A 20,931-nucleotide genomic window follows, 5' to 3' on the forward strand; every position below is an offset into this window, starting at 1 on the left:
TCTTTAGGAGGCTGCGAGGACAATTAAATTTATTGGAGAATATGTTCGAATTATTAACACTTGTTTTTCTTCAATTATTCTTCTTCTTATCCCTCCACTGCATTCATTGTTGTAGACTGCAAGCTTAGAGACTCCTTTTTAAACCAATAAGAGATATCTGTATGCAAAATCAAAATTCTCAATATCAATTGTAAGATAGTGGTACCTAAAGTGGTAGATAAACATTTGTTTCTGCCTCTAACAAGTTTAGTGAATTGATAATACACTGCCCGAAATTACCATAAAGCCACCTGATTTTTTTATAAAATCTTATAATTATGTTATAGTAATGAGAAGCTGATGCATGATAGCATTTTAGGATTAATAAAAGAAACCATTTGCATGATTACATTCATAGATATATTATTGATTTACAGAAAAACGTAGTTTTACAAAAAACGAACTGCGAAATTTCCATAAAGTCACACGTTTAAAAAAGATCACATCAAGATTATCGAAAATTTCTTCTATATTTACAAATTAATATTTAGTATAATTGCCATTTCTTCGAATAATCATTGATGAAATCAAAGTACGAAGAATTGCTGCTTCGACAGATGTCCAACGTTTCGTTCACCGCAATCCATAACTCAGAAACAGATTTGTACTGTTTACAATTGCCATATACTTTCCTTGCAACTATTGTCCAATATAACTTAACGTTTTTCTGTAAATAAATAATATATCTATGAACGTATAATCATGTGCGTAATGGTTTCTTTTATTGATCCTAAAATGCTATCGTACATCAGCTTCTCATTACCATGACATAATTGTAAGATCTCATAAGAAAATCAGGTGGCTTTATGGTAATTTCGGGCAGTATTAAATTGCTTTAGATGCATAAAATTTGCAGTCTGATAGTCATATTCAACTTACGACAACCGTTTTATTGATCAATTCGCAGAGCATACATTCCATTCAATAAAATAGTCCAGCCGTGTTTGCGTCCCGACAAAAGTGTTAAACGTTCGATGCCGCGGACAAAAACAGCGCGAGAGCCATGAATAAAAGAAAGAAAGAATTCCGATCGTTGCAGGAACGTTCGAGGATAGTCCCCCGTCACTCGACCGATGAAAAATGCATGGATAAGTCATAGCATGCGATGGAAATTATCGAGAGAGAATTCTTCGTTGGCTTTCCTTCTTTTCCGGCAACCGAGCACGTGTGCGGCCGCTTATGGTTCTCGAATCCGACTGATTACGGCTCGGAGAGAATTCCGAGACCATAATTGGACGCGCGGCATAATGCGTCGACGGTGTAATTGCGTTTTAGTCAGGCTCTATCATTCTCGGGGTCGGGAATGTTGTTCGCGAATTTTTCGCAGTGTTTCGCCGACAGGAGAGGTCCCATTGTGATCGCCCCGGGACAAACCTTCCACCGACCTACTATTATCCAGGCTTCGGACGGGTTACTAGGCCCGAAATAGTTTAGTCAGGTTCGCTAATAAACGGCATTCACGCAGACCCCGAGAGAGAGAAAGAGAACAGAGAAAGATGGAGAAGTCTTGCGAACGACTTCGCTCTCTGTTCACCTTGCTCTCGAAATCGCTCTCGACGAATATACATGATGACTATGCCCAGCCGGATAACTTGAAATTCGATCTTGTAACAGGAACTCGAAAATCCCTGCCCATTTCGCTGGGCTCGTTTTTCGAACCTTTTTAAATCGGCTTTCGAATGCTGCTCGTCCCTTCGTAATACTCCTGTTTCATTCTGCAATTTTAAAAGTTTAATTTAAGGACATCATAGTAACATTAAAATGAAACTTTTATTTAATAATCGCAACGAAAAGTAGAGACAAATAAGGAATAAATGACAAATTTCATGCCCATTTCCCACGCGGTTCTTCAAATCGAACGAGGCCGGCATGCCCGCAACACTCGACCCGATTTTCACCCCAATCCCGAGGGAAAACCGGTCGATTCTTGTGCTGCTTCGAGCAAGAGTCGCATCTGCCGGGTCGCCATTGGGATCCACCACGAAAAAACCAGTCGGTTGGCACAACTAGCTATAGCGAGCGGCGAAATAACAACCTGGCCTCGGACAAGGGGGAAGAAAACGAGGAGGGAGCTTGCCTGAAGTCCCTATCCTTTTCGGCTAGCCTGTTACCAACAATGCACTGTGTTAGGGTGTCCGTAAGATTCGTAGAAGTGTCTTCGAGAGCCACCTATTTCCCCGTTTCTGCGCTGCTGCAAAATTTCGAGGCTGCATCACCTTTTACGTAGCAGTTTCTTTCAGTCTACGGCTTATTTCTAGTCTCGTGGTTTCGGTTCGACAGTGAGTCTCGTTTCGAAAGAGAAAATCGCGTTTTTCTATCTCCGAGAACGTTTACAGTGAAAAGCGAAAGTGAATTTTTCAGGAAATTTCTCGTCGATTGTGTTTTGGCTGAGAGCTATATTGCGCCAGCTTTTCGCGAATAATTCTTCTCGGTTCATGGTTTATTTTTATTTCGTGGTTGCGGTTCGACGATGAAGCCCGTTTTCAAAGAGATAATCGCGCTTTTCTATCTCTGAGAACGTTTACAGTGAACGGCGAAAGTGAAGTTTTCAAGAGAATTTTCGGTCTTCGCGAATTTCAGCGAACAGCTACGCTGTGTCACTAGTTCTCGATTAATTCTGTTCAGTTCAAGATTTATTTCTGTTTCTTGTTTTTCTGAAAACTGCGTTTCTACACCTTCGAGAACATTTTTCCGCAGTGTGAAAGTAAATTTCCAAGCGACTTCATCGCGTTTCGGCGAATTCAGGCGGAGCAGCGCAGTGTTCGACGTTTCTCGCACACCCGGTACGTTGGTTTAAAGCGTCTCGCCGGTTTCCCATAACAGTTACCGCCTAGAATATTCATATCGATCGATAAAGTCGTAATAAGTGGCTCGTTACGGACACTGCACCGGATGAAACGTTTCCCTCGGCACACCCGGTATATATGCTCGTGCGGTAATTATTACGCAAGCCGAGTTACAAATACTTTCGAGTCTCTTCCCCTATGGTCGTGGAAAATATTTCTCGATTCAAATACACGATCATTGAATGAATGGCTGGAAATTGTTTTATCTTCTAGCAATCTTCTAGCGTTTAGAATAGAAAAGGACAAGTTGTAGAAAATTCGAAGAAAATATTTATAAATCAGTTTTGCACAGAGAGCGTTTCCGAAAAGGGCGTCTTCTACTTATTCAAAGAAGAGATTAATCGAAAAGGGGTTGAAAGTGGCGGAGTGTTCAATGATTCTGGACACCCGGTGTGCGGTGAGCCGGCTACCAGTTCTCATAACTGTCGCGGACGTAAATACTCGCGCGTGTGGTTCCGTACACACAGGATTACCCGGCCACGGTCGACTCGCCTCAAAGGTTCATTGATAAAACGGTTTCGCCCTCGTGAGAGAGTCTCGGTTCTCTTAACGGAAGCAAACATCGCTACGGCCCCTGTTATCGGCACGCGCGAGTTCGAGAGAGAGAGAGAGAGAGAGAGAGAGAGAGAGAGAGAGAGAGAGAGAGAGAGAGAGAGAGAGAAAGAGAGAACATGGCTGACCACCGGTGGTCACGGACGAGCGGGAACTTGAAATTGAAAATCGCCGCCGACTCGTCCTCGACGCTGATAAGGAAACCGGGCTGGACCGGTGCCAAAAACACGATGCCCACCTATTGCTCGCCACGTCGCGACGTCGCGATCGAACCGATAGGAAGACCAGGCCGCATTTGCGAACTTCCCTCGCATTCCCAAACCATCCCTTGTTCGCGACTCCTCCCACGGACCACCTCCCTTGCCTCTGTAAAACGATTGGAATTTTTCCTACCCCTATTTATGCACCACGGATACTTATGTGTCCCCCGGATCTCCTGATTTGTGAGTTGCCGTAAAATAAAGATTAATCTTCCACCCGTTTCCCCTGTAACGCGGAGCCAATCGATATCCAGCTGAATCTCATAAATATGATCGTGAGTTTGTTTTAACTCGATAGGAAATATTGCCTGGGTAAATAAAGCATGCCAGAATTTATTCGTGGCATATTGGATTGTCGAAACGATGGTCGAATTCTTTCGAGGTCTGCTTATAATCCCTTATTTTCATATTTATTGCTTGTTTCCATTTTGTACACACATTTTCATCGCTGAAGATCAATATTCCTTTCGCGCAGCAAAAGCTACCGCAGCTATCGATCGGACTGGATTTTTTCGAGCGAATACTCTCGCCCGTCGATGATGCCATAATTCCCAAGCGGTCCGATCTTAGCTGGCGCAAAAGTAGGAAACACATCGACGAGCATGAAACAACCCTCGCCATGGATCGAGGGCTGGTAACGAACCGCTCGAAACGCGGGATTGAATGAACGCGAACGAAGGAGCTAATTAGAGAATTTTTTCATTACGCGGTAGCCATCGTCGAGGCCTCCTCGACGAAGAATAATAACGGAGGGTTATAGACGTGTCTCTGATTCAAAAGTTCATCGCTCCAGATGAAGGGCGACGTACACGGTGTTTTTTCCCGAGGGAAAGCAGGGAAGAGAAGAACGAAGCTCTCCTCATTTATACGCGAGGCGGAATAAAGGAGATAGACACCGCGTTACGCAACGTTTCCGATTATTATTGTAACCGGTGAATTTGTTGAAAGGTCCAGCCAACGGTCGCGCGAGAACAAATGGTTGAAAGGATGCTTCCTCTCCCCTTGAATATATGTGTACAGCGTATGCATGCTCCGAGAGCGAAAGAATAACCGGGGGTGGTTTTCACGAACACGCGCTCCCTTTGTGACCAGCAACTCGGATTCGCAACACTGTTTCGCAATCGTGTTCCATTCTTTTTTATTTCGATTCAACCATTAATATCGAGCCCGCATCGGCGAACAATAAAAGCGCGGAAACATGCGCATACGTGCTCGCGGCGGGGCAGATTCGCTCGCGATTTAATTTTCGAGTGTTTGATTCCGAAAAGCAGACGCTTATCGGATCGTTAACACGCTCCGAAATGATTTCGCCGATATTGTTCCTTTTCGTTCGATGGCTAGGCAGCATGACAATGATTTTTCTGGAAAAATCTTGATGGGAGCCTTAGGGCAATTGGATTGACCCTGGGGGCATTGTTTCGAGGCTAGTGATGTCAGAGAGAGAAGATGCTTTGCATGCTTGACTTCGGTGTGGAATGGTCTGAGTGGGCGTGGCCTCGTTGCTCTCGCTCTTATCTACATACACTTCACAGAAGTTATATTATTGAATAGCAAAAACAATTGCGTCAAACACCTCCGCTATGATGACTGAAACTTATAAACGTGTGAAATACCTTGCGCACCACGTTCTTGCTTTGTTCGTCTCCGTTATTTCTATTTTCCTGCTCGAACGAACGTCCGAGCGTCGCAAGAAATGGATTCCGGCGAAGAATTACACGACCCGGGGGAAAAAAGCGGACATTTTAATCCTCGTGGTTCTCGGCAAACAAAGTCTACGCTTCGCGGAATTTAAAGCGAAGCGTAGGTGGTAAGAATAACACGAGAAGGAATTCATATAACCGGGGGAATTCTCTTCATAAACAGCGGCGGGAACCTCTGTCCAACTGAATCGGCGGGCAGTAGTTTGTACAGTGATCCGCGGCCACGGCACCTATTTCATAATGTTATCCTTTATTCCGTTCGACCGTTTCGCCGCTTTATTTCGCAATTTATTTCGGCCGTGTCTCCGGCTGAATGTTAATCACGGCCATGGCCGCTCGAATAACGTGTTCCCCTTCTACGGGACCGGACGAACGAGATCCATCAGCGGATCATAACTCCTGTCGATTCGCTATAATCCCCGTAATCCGCGTACGCCTCCATTAAATTAGGTTTATAAGGATCGTCGAAAATTTCGCGGCGTTAACCGGACCCTCGTTGAACCCAGTGAAATTTCATTAAAATTCCCTCGCGGATCTCGTTCACCTCTCTCTCTCTCTCTCTCTCTCTCTCTCTCTCTCTCTCTCTCTCTCTCTCTCTCTCTCTCTCTCTCTCTCTCTCTCTCTCTCTCTTTCTCTATCTATCTGTAGAGTTGTTTGATTTCTCTCGGTGTTTCGATACGATATTCTGGGCGGCGGATTCGCTCGTAAACTTCGATCCAGGACGATTATGGTCCTTTTCTCACGTGCACCGATAAGGCAGCTGGCGGTCTGCCAGAGAACACGGCTCCCGGACACCATAACCACGATTTATTCACGGCTATTTGCGGTCGCCATGCCGATTCCTACGGCCTATCTCGGGCTTCTTGCCTCCGGGGCAAGGAACCGCGCTAATCTCGGGTTTTCACTGGCATTTATGCCCCTGATATCGATTGGATGGTCCACAACAGTTTGCCATTTGTCAATGTAAATTGTTGCTTGATTTTCATCCCTTCGGACAGTTGTTCTTCGACGCTGTTTGAAATATCATCTGTTTTTTTTTTATTGAGCTTATAACCCCTATGGGATTATTACAATTAATAATGGAATTATTACTAACATTACAATAATAAATTGGAAACTAGGATTTACAATAAGGTGGAACATTTTTTAATTCAACTGTAAAGGTGCAAACAGTGAGACTTAAGGAATTTGTAGATAAAATATCATCTCTTCAAGTAGCTAAAAATTGTTTTGAGGCATTTGATTCTCCACAACAGTTCGCCATTTGTCAATGTAAATCGTTGGTTAATTCTCATCCCTCTGGACAGTCTTTCTTCGACGCTGTTTGTAGAAATTCGAACATTTTATTCGAAGTATCATCTCTCTTCTTTTTTTATTAAGCTATAAAATGTACATTACTGTGCATGTGCTAGCATTACAAGAATAACTTACAATCTAGGGTTGACAATAAGGTGGAACATTTTTTAATTGAACTCTGAAGGTGCAACCAGTGAGACTTAAGGAATTTATGGATAAAATATCATCTGTTCAAGTAGCTAAAAATTGTTTCGAGGGAGAGGAAAACTATAAGAAGTTACCGAGCCAGAATTTGCTGGGAAACAATAATTCCCGGCGAGAAGAGAGACGTGTCAAGGCGGGAAAGTTCGAAATTGGTGCACGTCCACGCCAGATGTCACGCAGCGGCGCGGCGTCGACGAGGCAGATAAAAACCGAAAACGCGTCCCTTCGCGGGACAGGGACAAGTCTGAAAGACAAACGCGCGCAGCTGCCGTCTCCGAACCGAAAACTTAACGGTGGCCGCCACATGTTCCCACAATTATTTTCGCTGTGTGACGTGCCGCGGACCCTCCGCTGAAGATTGATTCCTCCGCAATACGCTACTGGCTCCGAACGATTTTCCTCTTCCTTTACTACTACTTCTTCTTCTTCTTCTTCCTTTGCTTACTTCGTCGCGTCCCCGGATCCGAAAACTCTTCAACTTTTCAGGCAAACAGTTTCTTCGAGTTTATTCACGTGCACACGGTCTCTTCTTTTTCTGCCAGTTTGTTTTCCTTTCCGACACTGGAAAATTCTCGGGAGCCCCGCCACTGTAATGTATCGCAGATGAAACATGTTTGTGTGATCTCCTGTCGGTGCAAATGGAATTCTGAAAATCGAATTGAAAATTATTTTCCCCGTGATGAAAGTGTCTGACATTTTATTGTTTATGAATGCATGAACATCTGCGGGCAATTGACAGATCGGTTATTGGAAAGGTATGATTTCATCCCTGATTTTACGATTTGCTTCCGAAAACTCCAAAGTTTTCCAGAAAAGTTAAAGAGACCTCGTATTTGCAGTTTTTGTACAATCAGCGTCAGCGATCCCTTATCGCAAAACAAGGAGATGATAACACTAACCATTGTTTCCCTACGTCTTGGACCATTTTACAATACAAACATGACGAGTTGAATATCCGCAGCGGTATCAGTCTTCATGTGAAATAAACGAAAGATTCACTGGGAACACGATAACAAATATTTCATGTTCATCGTGCAACACAATAGACCCGAGAACGAGATAACTGGAATAATGAGAATTCGTCTTTCGCAAAGTAACGCATAAGATAATTAGAATAATGGTAGCGTGAGTAGGATAGGTTCAGCGCGCGTTTCGACGTCTAACTCTGGAAATAATCTGCAGTATATTCCTGTCGACTTCAAACAGTCATTATTACTATTTAATGAGGCATGCGGGAACCATTTAACCGCTTGATTTATAACATTCAGTGAAACTTGTATTATCCTTCATTAGTGAGCTCTGTAAATGGAAGATATAAAGTGAACCTAACGTGAAAACTAACATTGCATTTTATAAGTCGAGGAAATATTTAATTTTTCCAGAGAAGGTACAATTACAGTGAACACACATGGGATTCCTCTTTTCAATATTAAGACGAAGATTTATGAGACCGTGGAACCGATAAAAAAGTTTTATCAAGATTTATTACTAGACTGCGAATTTTATATAATTCATGATGATAATGTTTAGAAGAATTTTATGTCAGGAATTTAAGAGCTCCACTGCATATGTCTCAGCTTATTAAAATGATTAAAGGAGCAATGTGAAATTTCTGCTTGACAGCTGTTCACTTTAATCGATCCGAACAATTTTTATTGCGAAATGTTTCGTCTTTAGAGCAAATGTAGTCTCGGAACGAATACACAATTATTTCTGCTTCCACGGAAATAATGAACAACGAGGCTCCCACGAAAATCGTCTCCCCTCCTTAAAAAAATCCCAGAACAAGGTAGCATCAGAGATCAATTACGTTAAAAAAACGCAGAACAAGAGATCGTTGAAACAATGCGACGTGCTCGCGCGATCGACGACCCAGAAAATCCCAGACGATTCCCATGGCCGTAGAATGTCGTCGCTGTTGGAAAGTCGGCCGGTTAGTTGGAAGACGAACAGAGTGAATAACCGGTCGCCGCCGATAACCTTAATTATCGCGATCCTAATGACCCGCGACCGTTGCGTCGCGGCGCGGCGGAGTATCGTCCGCGTGCGAGCAAGCGATCGGTCGCTGCTACGCTACGACCGCTGGAGAACTCGATTTGGCGTCGGGCCAAGAGGTTTCGAGCTGAAACGAGCAACTCGAAGCACAACCAGCCACCCCGTAACGGGAATAGCACGGCTATTTCGGCTCGGGACCGTTCGCGAAAGTCTTGCCCGCGATGGAAGCACATTTCTCTTCGGTGTTTACTAGCTCCGGCCCGCTCGATTCATCGCCGAGCGGATTCGCGAGCGCCCGCGAGGGAAAGAGAGACAGAGAGAGGCAGCTCTGGCTGGCCGACAGTTTGCGAGAACAACAGTTTTCGCCGAGGAAATTGAACGATAACTAGACTGCGGGTGTTTATGCATTTATATCGCGCGCCAGGAACATGGTGGAACGCGAACCTCAATTAACGCGCAAGGTCTACGCATTGTATTGGCAGAGGAGATGCTTCTCGGCGTTGCGAACTCGATCAGAACATTTCCATTTCGAGCGGAAATCGATGATTTTTACTTGCAAGGAGAGGTGACAGTGGCGGGGTTGTCCATTTTAATGAAACTTTTTCTGGTGGGTCTGCAACAAAAATAAGCAGACCCATCTCGGAGCGTTTACTCATACTCATTATCTATAAAGATAATGAACGTTCAATTTGATGAAATGTTCATATTGCCGAAAATATTTGTTTGAAAAATTAAGCTGCAATTCCGGAGCAGAGGTGTAGACCACAGTCAGTGGGAATGCTGGAGAGGAAGAATGCACGAACGAAACGGTTGTAGATACACGTTGGGCCTCGCCTTCCGAGAAAGGCGTCGGATCTAGAGAGATTTAGAGGTCTACTGAAATCCGGGAGATCCAGCGCGGTTTACCGAGTGATTCACGGATGGATTTTGCCTTTGATCTACTGAAATATTTCCACCTTGTTGCTCCCGCAGTTGTTCTACGAATATATCCGGTTGATGGTCGGCGGATATGTTGCTTGGGTTTGTTGGTGGCTCGTTGAACTGTACAGGGTGACCCAAAAAAACGTGGCATCGTAATTGTTCTTTCTGTTACATTGCTAACGTGACAGCAAGAAATTATTAAGATTTATTGGGTCAAGATGGATTATGAATTTATTAGCTACACTTTCAGTAACGATAGCAGTTGAAAGCATACGCCAAGAATATGCGATTAGTGTTCCTTTCGAATATAGTGCGGACATTAAGAAGCCCATTAACTGGTTAATGATGGCGATGATGGCGTGACGCCTTCGTGAGCTATGTAATTGCCTGCTTGTCTGTATTTACGAAATTAATTTTCGTACCAGTGTAACAAATGTAATAAATATCTTTAGATCCGAGATAATACTACCTATAATAAATCTGAAGCTTCGGTATCTCTTCCACGAGATAAATTGCTTCAATTTTCTGGTACGTTGACGCCAATATCGAAACTACGTGTGAAAGTTAGACCAGAAAAATTAGGATAGTCCCCGAAAGAAGCTTAGAGCACACCCTGCAACAGAACGGTCTTTGTGAGCCAACGAGTAGAAAAGGCTCCATCCTATGTAACTGGAGTACTCGTGAGAATGACGAATCCCAGAGCGTTATTGAGACAAGGATTTCATTGAAGCGACGAAAAGGGGAATTTCCATGGTCGCGCGGGGCCTAAACCGGCAATTTGTACACTCGCCGCGCGAGAGAGTGTTTCCTCGCCGACTGGCAACACGCCCTTTTTGTCTCTCGTGCACGCTCGTTCCGTCACGCCACGTGCACGCCATAAGCGTACCTTATTAGCTTGGCTGCCAGCACGCATGTGCGATGAGTTCCTCGGCCCTAAGACAGCCAATCGGAAGCCGGGACGCGCGGATTATGAATTATTCAAACTTTCGAGCGACGCGGCGCCCCAGACAAAACTGGGAAACCGATCGACGATTTTTGGAGACGCTGAGTAGTCAAAAATTGCAAAATCCGCTGTAAAACTACATGTCACGTACCTTATCCACTGTAAGAGACAGGGACTAGGTATACAAAGATAAACTTCTTCCCGTAATAATTTTAGTAAGCTGCCATTGTCACGAACACCTAAAATCCGCAGTCTAGTTGCAACAATTAGGGTTTCCGCGAAGATTCGTTACACGGGATTCGAAATGCAGAGTTCAGCAAGGGGGTTGATCCGCGCGGATTTGATTTCGAGAAGATCTTCCTGGTTCGTGACTCCGATTCGCGTGCAGAACGAATCGGCTCGAAAAGTCGCACGCGAACAGCGAACCGGAGAGCAGAATCCGCTGGTTTCGAGGTCCTCCGCTCGTTGCCGCCGTTTCCGAGAAACAAATGGATTTAATTCATGCACGGTCGACCAGGTTCGGCCAGAGATTGGCCCCGATACTGGTCAGCGAGGAATTGAAACTCGTTCGGGGCTGGCTACTTCGTGGAATATCTCCTGCTGCCGCCCCTTTCCTCGAGAAAAATGGCTGCTGTCTGTACCAGAATGAGTTCCGTTGCCAGCGAAAGACTCTGCCAGCTGCGCGCACCAAATTCAATATTTAAATTGAAAGTTCGAATTCGACTTTCAAATTTTAGCCCCCGGGCTGCAAACTTCGGCAAGTTTGAACGAGACGCGTAGCTCGAAGTTCCGCGTTTCAACCTAAGCTGCTGCCTTTCGACTTCAACTTTTCGACGCGAGACTTTGTTAAGGTGGAGAGATTTTGTAAATAGGATGCGCTTTGTTGGCTGGTCGCTCGTTCTTCGAATAATCCCTGCTTTTTTTGTTGATGTTGTTGGGCAGAATGGAATCGTAAATAAATGCTTCTGAAGAATACACTTTTCATCCCTTGTGGTATTCCAGAGGGTTGCATTTGATTGCAAATGGCCGATTGTTTAAAAATTCATGATACAATCTTCGATGTGTGAACCACAGTGTAATTTCATTTTGTTTATATCAGCGCACGCGAGCATCGAAGAGAATAACGTTTTACCTGTTTCCACTTATTTAAATTTTCCGTGTTGATACTTTTTACAAAGATTTAATAATAGAATGCTTTTAAGTTTAATGTACTTTCAAGTTTTATTGTATTCAATTATCGATTGATTCGGTATCATTGCGTTCCCTGCCGAAGGAAGAAACTAACAAGTCGGAGCCGACGATTCTGGTCTATTTTCTTGTTTGGCGATATCAATATTGTAAACATCATTACCCGAGCAATTAGCGACTGTCATTCCCTGTTCCACCGACAAGTAGCATGCATCATTGGCATTCTGGTAGCCGCCTATTGCCAAGAAGACGTACTACCAACACAGGCACCGTTCAAGATCCTTAATCAGAAGTCCTTCGTGGCTCCGGCAATTAACGAAAAGCCTAATTACACCGTTTTACTCCATGCAACCGTGACCGCACGGTATAGACGTTCTACCAATTAAGCCCGCAGATCATTAAATCACACGTTCCCCGGCTGCTCGATCGTCCGATGCAATTATTCGACTCGCGATCCTACGAATCGATCAATCGTGGCGCAAACTGCTGAAACATCAAACTTCGAAAGAAACACTGAACACACTTCAGAAAGAAAAGTCTGTCGTTCTTGTTAAGTAACGATATCAGAGGGTAGTTTATACTAGGGGTCGGCAAACTATGGCCCGCGGGGTTATTTCTTTCCTAATAAAAAAATGTTGAACCTCTTTTTTTTCTGTTACTCTATCCGGCCCGCCAAGCTAGAAATTTTACGATCTGGTCGTTTCCAAAAAAAGTTTGCCAACCTCTGAGTTTATACGATCAGAGAGCCCCGGGTGGGCGTGGCCTCGTCGCTCCCGAGACAAAGCAGCGCCCCGCAGGGCAACTCGAAGGCGGGACTTGCACAAAGAGGTTGGAAGCGTGAACATTCCGCTTCATCGAAGACGATCGCTAATTTTTCCAGAGTTTCGTGCGGGTCTGGCTCGCGCGCCGCTCTCAAGGCCGCTAATGAAGCTAATTGGGCGTAACGACGTACTGTCGTAAGGTCTGTGCAGGCACGACTCGCTGGACGAGTCCCACAGCTTCGTCCTCGCACATGCGCCTCCTTCTTTTTGCCTCGTCCCCTCGCCCGTTCGCGTTTGACGAGCGTCGCGCGAAATTGGATGACTCGGAGCTATTTTTTCCTCGTTCCGAACGGAAAAATTGTCTCCACGCTCGAGTCCGCGACGCGTTCTCTGAATTATGCTGATCTTGGGAATTCGGTCGATGGGTCGCCTCGGTAATGGATCTTCCAGTTTCAAGATCCATGGCTCGCGGGACAGTCGCCGAGTTTTATTGTCACGAAAAGTCGTCCGGGTCGAGGCGCCTGTCGTTGAGAAAAGTGGAAATTGCGTTCTCGTGACTTCCAACGTCACGTGGAAACCGGCCTTTAGCTAGATGCCCCTTTGCCGGCGGAAATACGGCAAACACGCTCCGGGAAAGTAGAGTTCTTCAGACTTTGAGGGTCTTCTTGACAATGCGACTTGTACTCTTGGCAGAGAAGTAATGTCGCAATTTTTAGTGGAAAGTAGATTTAAATGGTTTTCAAAGCTGCATTTTTAGTACCTCCAACATTTCAATCAGCCCTCGTGCGGTTTGACGTGTGGGTTAATTTTTAATTAAATCTCAGATTTCATCGTTATCAATCTTGATATGTCTGATAGAACGTTGATCCAACATTATCACTAGACTGCGGATCTAAAATGGAAATTTCCTGCGTTAATAACAAAAACAATTTGAAAATCGCACATTAACATCTCAACTTTTAGACTGGGTATCAGTTTCACAAGCTACAGATGCTCTTTCATGTCAGAAACCGCAAAAATTATCTCTTACAAGAAAATCGAACATTTCCCGTTGGTCAACTTAACAGTTTTCACCACAATGTAGGTCGTACAACAGACTTCTGTCGATTGCATTGAACGCCGTTTGAAGCTGTCGGTTTTTCTCGGATTTTTACGGACGCAACAATGGAGAAGTTGCAGTTTTGATTGCAACAGTCCCGACAGTGAAAGTCGAGACACGTTTCGAGGTGGTTTTTTCGATTTTTACTACCCCGATAAAATGCGACTCCTAGTTTTTATCACGGGAAAAGTCTTGATAGTGAAAGTTGCGGCTTTTTCCATCAAATAGAAACGTGCCTGTAGGTCTGCGGAAAGATTCTATCGATCGAGGCAACTATTGTTGGGCAGCCTACTTTAGAAAAATCGTTATATCTCCGGAGAATTATTTAGTTACTCTACTCCGATCCGTCTGTTTCAAGCCTTTCCAAGTTGTCATCGCGAAAGATCAAATCATTAAAATACGATAATTATAAGTACGCTGCATTGTATATTTGACTAGAATTATCGGTGTTTTTATTCTAATGTTTATAATCCACAAAAACGGAAGTTCGGCTAAAAATTAGCACAGTCTAAAACGCCATATAAAACAGTGTACATGTAGCACAGATAAAAAGAAAGTCACGGTGTGTCGCTAACGACGTTTCAGTGACCGCAAATTGTGTCTCGCAGCGATTATCGCAAAACCGGTCTCCGCTGATCGATTATTCACCGGGGAAGCGGCCGGAATCGGTACGTTTGATTCGTGAAAAAGTCGATTATCATTTAGCCGTGGAATTGTATTGATTAGAGCCACAATTAGAGGACAGTTTAGCGGTGCGTTCGAGGATGACGCGACGGCATCGGATCGATCGGGCCGGAAGCAGGCTCGTTAGAGCCCGCAACGGCCGCCAGCCGGTTTGGTAGTCTGGCAGAGTCATAATTTGTTGATGTTCCGAGGCACCCCGAGGAGCTATGCCGCGTATGTGCTTCCCGTTACATAGCTTTTCCTTTTCCACCGGCGCGCCCGGCTTTCCAGCTCCCGGCCACAGCAACTGGGAAATCCTATGGATTTCCAACGCGCGCGAACTCGCCTCGGAGTTTTGTTTTATATCGGGACGACCGGTCTGTTCCCCGTTTCTCTCCCCTAGCTCTCTATCTATGTTGTTCGGTCCCCTTTGTGCTCCAATAATGGACGCCGAGCCGACGTGCTCGAGCTCTCATGATATAGCAATATTTTCCCGGACAAGCGAACGTCCCGAGGAAATTTCGTTCGTAGCCGATTCCTTCCTCCCAATCTTCTTTTACGAGTTTAACAGCGAATAATATGATGAGTAAACGTGAAGCAATTCTGCGAATAGAGCGTGCGATCGATTGTCCTCACTGTGTACAAAATATAACAAGAAGAAACTACTCGAACGTAGCACTCGTTAAAAGTTTTCTTTCAATTTCAAGTCTCGGAAATTGTTCGGAAGTACTTAATAGCCTCCTTAATGATTGTAGTATTACGTAAATCTTTGACTTTTACGGGAAGAGTTTAGATAGTAATATAATGGGTACTCAACATGTAAAACAAGGTGTAGCTGCACAGAAATTTACACTCCGCTAACAGTAGCAAAGGGTAAACTCTGCAGCAGCAGATTTCGTTGGGAATCCTCTGCAAGCCCATTCTATAATAATGTTAATGCAACTCAGCACGATTTCTATAATGCAACAGGCTAAAATACGATCCAGAATTTTAACCGAGCTTCGACACAAAGTTTAAACATTCGCCTCGGTACGACCATTAACTCCCATAATTATTGCAGGAGACTCCCGCACGGCATTTCCGCTTGCTTGCAACGTTAAGCGGCAACAAGTGCCATCTCGTAAACCAATCGCGTTCACAAAGACATTTACTGTCGTTTCGAGGCGGGTATCATCTCGCGGAACACCTCAGGTCTTCACCTGCGCCTTCGGTAGAAAATACTAGGTAGAGGAGCAGGAAAAAGTGCCCTGCCGCTTCAGTAATCAGCTAGCGAAGTATGATCAGTTTGTTAAACCAAGTTACCCGGAGTTTCTTAACTTTTCTCGCCGAGGGGAATTTTCTCTTAGGTGGTTTTTAGGTAAATGGATTCTCTCAAGTCATCAGAAAGCTTGAATTGCTTGCGTTCATAGATATAAGCTCGGTGCAAGCGTCCTGAATACGAAAAGCTACTTTATTGAATATTTTAGTTATCAGGACTCGCGCGAGAAAGAAAATTGTGTCGTTAGAAAATGATGATACTTTAAAGTTTAAAGCATGGACTGATGTTTCAGTAGAGGCCTTTGAATATCGCGCTTGGTGCCGTCTATAATCGAAATACAGTAAAAGGAAATAATTACAAGTTTCCCTCTTAGGAGATTGGTTCAAGAGAGTGGTTCAAAAGTTATGAGTGTTTAAAGTTGAGCGAGTTACAGCATTTTTGACAGCTGTTGACAGGTAAGAGCTTACTGAGCTGAGCCGCTAGGTGACAGCGCAAGCGCGCAGTAACGTCGATAATGTAGAGCGGCTATCTTCCAGATGTACACTTTGTTCTGGGACAAGCTGTGATCGAACAGTAATTAATCGATCACTATTAATTCATAGCAACATAAACATATTTTTGATCGTTTCATAGTACAGACTACAGAGGTTCTTGCGGTTATTTCGCGACCGGTTGGGAAAGCAAACCGGTGACAAAATCGCCAGCTGCGAGGATGATGAGCAGCTCGCGCTCGTTCACGAATATTTTTGGTCGGCGTAGCTTCCCGCCGAGTTGGATTCAATTAGAGCAAGAAAGGAGAGGGAGAAGAGAGAGAGAGAGAGAGAGAGAGAGAGAGAGAGAGAGAGAGAGAGAGAGAGAGAGAGAGAGAGAGAGAGAGAGAGAGAGAGAGAGAGAGAGAGAGAGAGAGAGAGAGAGAGAGAGAGAGAGAGAGAGAGAGAGAGAGAGAGAGAGAGAGAGAGAGAGAGAGAGATTGGTGGACGGGCGGAGGCTTGCTCGTGTGAACATCGCTTTAAACAGCGCCGATCGCAGCGTTGATGGTTTTTGATTGGCCGGAAGTGACGTCACGGACACGCATCGCGACTCGGCAGACCGCATTAAATTCGTCGGTGTGTCTTCATTCGAGCGTATTGTTGGCTCGCGCGGTGTTTACTTTTGCGACGGCTCGGTTGCATTTTCGTTGCACTATGCCGCGTTACCTCTTTCTCCGTTTTGTCTACTTTCTCGCGCGCGCGCTCTTTCTCCCTCTCTCTCTCGCTGTCTCTTCTGGTTGCATCGTAGACGTAGTAACAGGGGACTCGCTTTTGTGTCCCAACCAATTGCGCTTAATCTCGGCAAGCGATGCGCAACGCAGCGCGGAGGAGCCGCGATGAAAGGTATTTCGCAACGCGTGTCGCTCCGGCTGCCAGCGGCATTCAGCTCCGGATTTTATGAATTAAGGTTGTTCAACCTTGCCGAGCGTCCTGTGACTAGACTCGACGCTGCTGGTCCAGTTGGAAGCGACTGAATTACTCGCTTGATGGATGATGCACTTTGCGAGCTGACGCGACACGCGGGAATTAGGCGGCTTCGAGCTCGAGACGGGCTCTTGTGACTCGCGAAACTCGATCGGCTTCGTGGAAACTTTCGAACCACCGACAAAATGCTCATCATTCTATTACGTGTTGCATATGGAATGTCCGATTTTTACCCAATGTGTTCTGTCTACACGGTCATTCACCTTTTGTCATTTACAAGATTGTTATCTTGTTATGGTAGTTCTTTTTTACCATCAACGATTAGCAAGTTAATTAATCACCACATTTCCATTAAAAAATCACATAAATGTTATTTTTCCAGACATAAAATAAAAAGAATACACGACCGTCGCGTTGGTTGACGTTGAAATAAACTTTATTTAAAGTAAAATTATACATCTAAATTATAATTGAACATAGGGTGTTGAACACTAAACGTACCAAGCTATAAAAGCAACAGGCACGTGGCTGCCTTATAAAAATGACAAGAATTGATTTATATAGACTTTGCACGGTTCTTATTGTAATATGTGCTCTAATAAAGATATTTATTAAGTCATGTCTTATGAAAGCATCTTTATAATTTCATTAATTGTAAAATCAAAAAATTTAGAACCGGTCTGAGGATTAGCTTTGTACCTCAAAGTTAATGAACTGTAACACCATTTCTTGATCGAAACGTTTTATAAGAGTCGCATTCTAAAATCGGACGTTTCATATGCAACAATCTAATACATGTACCGGCAACTCGGTGTTTCTATACTTCCTTCGGTAATTTCCTTCTAGACACCACTGCCACGTCGATTTATAAAAGTATTGTTCAACGTAGTGCCGAGCCATCGATCAAGGAGGCAGATCCTTTGGTCCACATTGCCCAAACGGTTCTCCGCGAGCCATCGCGATTGATCAGTGTTCAGGAGGACGCGGTAGAGACGTTTAAACCGAGAGCACGACACAGTTTATAAATTACGGCAGGAAGCGCGTCGGTTCTGCGCTCGGCGCTCATGCTCTCGCTGATTTTATGCGCCTTCCGCCCCCGCGCGTTTTACGTCGTCGCCGCTCGCACGGAACGGTCGTTACGGGCTGCCACGCGTTACTTAGCCCCGATAGAACCGTATTATTTCGCACGTCGTAAAGGCGGCCGCGGAAAGAGAGCACATCGTTAATTCCGGCGGGGGGTAAAGCGGACAGTAAAAAATTTTTTAAAAATCCATACCAACAATGTACGCGAAAGTTGCATTTGGTATAAACGCTTTCAACGTTTCGATACTCAATTGGGATTTTTCCTTGGCCCACACATACTTCGCTAATGAAAGTACTCGTTCAATTAACCTTGACTCGAGATGATCATGAACAAGTATCGAGGGGACTGTAAACAGTTTTAATCCGTGGCTTATGATTTTACGATCGCATCTCGAAGATTGCCGGAGGTATAATCATGTTGGTGGACCTCAAGGTTCAAAGAAGTTCCCCCATAGTGCACCTCGGCTGGGAGAGGTTTCTTTCTCGGTTTTATTGTTCCCGGAGGATCGCGCACCTGCTTTTACAGCCACTAGCGCGGACAAGAACAAGTCTGTTCGATTATCTTAGCGACACTATCCGCTGGTCCCCGACAGTCAACAAGTCCCGTCAACTCTCCTCTCCCTTTCTTCCGGGCCGCAGCTAGCCCAGAGTGCCTCGGTTTTACTGACGTCCTGAACGAGGATGTCGAGAACAACAAAGAGCCGGATTACAGGGCTTTAAGACGTATATACGAGCTCGTAAAACCGTAACCGCACACTGTGTCGCAGATGTTGCCGTGCCTGGCGCGCGGAGATTTACAAGCGGCGGGTTTCACTCGGCGAATTTAATTACCGGCTTGCTTATTCTTGGTCGAACCCCCGACGAACCGCGATCTCCGTCATCGGGAGGAAACTTTGCACGGATCCAGCCTTGATCGCGACGGGATCGACTAGACGTTCGTTTTTGTCAGCCTTACGACCGCGCAACCTTTCCCTGCTGCCTTATATCTAGCAGCAGACTAATTGCGAGCTGGAGGACGATCCCGGGCTCGATAAATAAAACTGTATACATACTTGGCGTGCGACAGTAATCGACTACTTGCATCGCTGCCGCGTTCGCCACACCCTGCTGCGACGTTTACTTCTTTGCCGCTTTTGTGCATAGCTGATTCTGTTGGTGGAGGGAGTTGTGTGGGATTGTGAGAAGACGAATAGCGAGCCGTGATTAGTTCTGAAATGTTTCGAGTTCGTTCAATCTATTTTCTTTCGAGGTTCGCAACCACGTATTCGATGCTTGTTTAATTTGCGGTGGTTCGGGACCATTGGTAGACAAGTAGCGAAACATTCCAGTTTCCTAAGAACATCCTCTTCACCTCCAAACTTTCCAACTTTCATCGAAGAGAATTAATTGAAACGGTTCAACGAAGTTTACAAGTATTGCCTCTCTAGTTGAAATCGATTGAGGATCGAGATGAGACAAGTATCGAAACAAGTCGGCCATTGATACTGAAACTTCCCGCGTTCAAACTTTCTATCATTTATTGTTAGTTCGTTTAGGTTCGTTTTATTTGTAATTGGCGAGGATTTAAGAAGGAGCAAGCATCGAAGCAGACCTGCTGTCCGCAGATAGTGAATCGTTTTAGGTTGTACGTTCTACCATAAATATACTAATCGGGCTGTCCAATTTTTCGAAAGAGTTCGCTGAAGGGTTAAATTGGCGGAAACACGAGATTTCGAAGAAAAAATGCGCGGAACGGTAAAATTGACGATCGTTTAGAGACGAGTGGATATTCCTTGGTGCCGGAACATCGGAGCAAAAGGCCATAACTTCCGCGAGTTTTCACACAGGGACTCACGGAGCGATCGTTCAAAGTTCCCGGGCGGAACGCGTGGCTGAGCGTCGAGGGGAAACGACGGGAATCGTTTACGTTTCGCGGAATTTAATTAGCATCGCATTACCCGATTGCCCGGGCAATTTACGGGCTTGCATTCGGCCTCATCATTAGCCGGGCCTCCTTCGCTAAAGGACGACAGATTTACGAGGCGCGGCGACTGCGCCTACTCCATTTACCTCGTACTCGAAATCATCCGTGGCCTGGAACGACACGGGGAAAGCACACCGTAGCATAGCATCTCTTTCGTTCTCCCGATCCAATCACGCGGTAACAGGTATCGCGAGACTTTCAATGGGAACGGGAACCTTCTACGACCGGCTAGTATCACTTTCCGTGTGGCACAATGGCGTCTCAAGAACTGGACGCTGAGAGAGGCTGTTCCTCGGTGTCGTCTAACCTTACTCACTCTCTCTCGTTCTCTCTCATGATAAATTCAATAAGACATTCGAATTCATGGCCTTCCTTTAATGGAAGCTAGAAAGTTTGGTGTTGGGGAAGGTTCGTTCAGGAAGCAAATGGGGTTGCATATTGACTACCTGCCACGATACTTATACTTACTTGTCCACGTAAATTACTAGACTGCGGATTTTATGCGTTTATTACAAAAATGGGTAGATGCGATTTAAACCAGTAGAATGATTAAATGAATTTAAGAATGTTTTTTACCTTGTTGGGATTATTAAAGACTTGTGTTTCATACAATCGTTACGAACAATTTTTATTGTGCATGAAGATCCGCAGACTATAAATTACAGTAGAATATCGTTTATATGAAAATTTTCTTTGCAATGAACGC

General features: G+C 44.8%; 1 protein-coding gene and 1 long non-coding RNA gene across 2 annotated transcripts in view; one reads left to right on the forward strand and one right to left on the reverse strand.

The window, feature by feature from the left end:
- The window catches only part of LOC143208601 (RNA binding protein fox-1 homolog 2), a 214,967-nt gene that overhangs the window by 42,859 nt on the left and 151,177 nt on the right, over nt 1–20,931 (forward strand). The window lies entirely within an intron of this gene.
- On the reverse strand, nt 3,138–20,234 carry LOC143208736 (uncharacterized). The gene is made up of 2 exons (XR_013008968.1): nt 17,981–20,234; nt 3,138–7,543 (listed from the first exon to the last, which is right to left on the reverse strand). It is a non-coding gene; the product is annotated as an uncharacterized LOC143208736 (long non-coding RNA).

Source organism: Lasioglossum baleicum, chromosome 1, assembly GCF_051020765.1.
Source record: "Lasioglossum baleicum chromosome 1, iyLasBale1, whole genome shotgun sequence".
Classification (NCBI taxonomy): domain Eukaryota; kingdom Metazoa; phylum Arthropoda; class Insecta; order Hymenoptera; family Halictidae; genus Lasioglossum; species Lasioglossum baleicum.